The sequence below is a fragment of the Anneissia japonica genome, unplaced genomic scaffold (assembly GCF_011630105.1).
Source record: "Anneissia japonica isolate Jap-2015-1 unplaced genomic scaffold, ASM1163010v1 scaffold652_len952628_cov199, whole genome shotgun sequence".
NCBI classification, from domain to species: domain Eukaryota; kingdom Metazoa; phylum Echinodermata; class Crinoidea; order Comatulida; family Comatulidae; genus Anneissia; species Anneissia japonica.
In genome coordinates this window covers 473,509-475,427 of record NW_022757608.1, presented here as the reverse complement: position 1 = coordinate 475,427, position 1,919 = coordinate 473,509, and positions in this window count along the sequence as shown.

Here is a 1,919-nt window from a genome sequence, read left to right as displayed (position 1 = left end):
AGTTGAGGGAGCCTTGCGGTCGTTGTTCGGAAAGTTTTGTTTTATAGATGCTTAGAAATGCAATTTATCGTGCATTTTGAGACGTCTATTTATGAATGAATACACTCTAAATTCATAGTTTTCCCCAATTTACTATGGACAATTAATAATTATGAAGATAATGATAATTCTTCGTCACAATTTCAATGCACATAATCGGACAACAGTAATTTTCTACAATTTATATGATCAGTATATTCTCGACTGTGATGAAAATATCATAGGCCTACAGGCCTACACAAAATTTACGTTATATGCATGCACGGAAATGGAAAGTTTAACCTAAAATTTTGATATGTTTCATGTTTTTTGTTGAATGTTCTTTAATGAATATTACATTCTAATATGACCACACCATAAGGAAGAACGCTTTGTCACCTTCAAAGTTCAGACCCATAACAATTTCCTTAGGCCTAAATCATAAGGAAGTTCACTCTTCAAATGTTTATTACAGATGGATAATATTACAGTTACAGTCTAATATGACCACAACATAAGGAAGCCCATTCTTTAAATTAATAGCATAGTACAGAGAATTCTGATTGTTTATCAATATCAATTATTATACACATGTTTGATCCAATAACCAAAAAAAACAAAAAAAAAGTTTTCAGTGCACGCACCGACGTGGAAAGTTTAACCTATTAATCTTAGTTAATAATATGGTTCTAAAATTCCTCTTATGACCACAACTTTTATGTTGTAATGTCTTCTTAAAGGAAAAATAATAATGTAATTATCTCAAAAACTCTGACCCATAACCATACCGGTAATTCGTATTATTGTACCTCCACCAGCTGGGAAAGTAATTAAATATGCATAATTGTCTTCTGTGATTGTTTGGAGTATATGATCACTTCCCAAGATAGATTATATCCACAGGGTGCCATAAGCCTAAATCACATAAAAATAATGGATAAATTGAGTTTTTCCGAATCATGACAGACTGAGTAAATTACTGGTTTAAATGTTAAAATTTAAGATTATATTTTTAAATCACAGAAGATCACAAATTTATATTCAGTACACTCTTGACTGTCTTAGAAATGTGGACTTTATCAAATTTGGTTGGGTGCGTAGGCCCCCTACACATTCTTCGCAACACCCCATCTACTGGAGGCGTCAGTCCTGAAAACTTTACATTTTACTTACCAATTAATAAAGTATTATACGCTTATTAATTAGATATCTTCTCAATTCATTTCTCAGTGTTTTCCTTTAATTCTTTTTCCACTGACAACGCTGTTTGATTTGAAATTCACATACCATTCATGTCGTTGCTCTTCTTCCGATCCCGTATTCATTTTCAATCTTTCAATACTCGGTGGTCATTTTTAGCGGTGTACGGTAAGAATGGCCCAGGAAAAAATGGCCCCGGAAAAAATGGCCCCGGAAAAAATGGCCCCGGTAAAAATGGCCCCATATGACAGGTAGGTAAAAATGGCCCAATAATCAAATTCTGTATTAAAACTGATTTTCTTGATTCAATATATGCATTTTTTTATCTTAAATAATTTAAAGGAATCTAACATCAAACAAATTGCCATTTACATTTTACTTTTTGCAAGAATTAACATTCAATGATAAAATATTCAAAGATACCCTCTTAATTTCACAAAAGAGTGGGTTCTTTTCCAAACAAATACATCCTGCCTAATATTGTGTGTTTAGATTAGATCTTTTGCTTTAACTTTGGAAATTGAGATCATTTTAGATACTATTTCTGTGTATAAACTAAATTTTTTTTTCATATTGCTGTAAACCTAATGGGTTTTGATAAATTTAATCTGCACTACGGAATTTCCAATAAAAAGAAAGAAAATTAATTAAAAAGACCATAGATTAAAAATAAGTAAGGCGTAACATATTTTTAATCTATG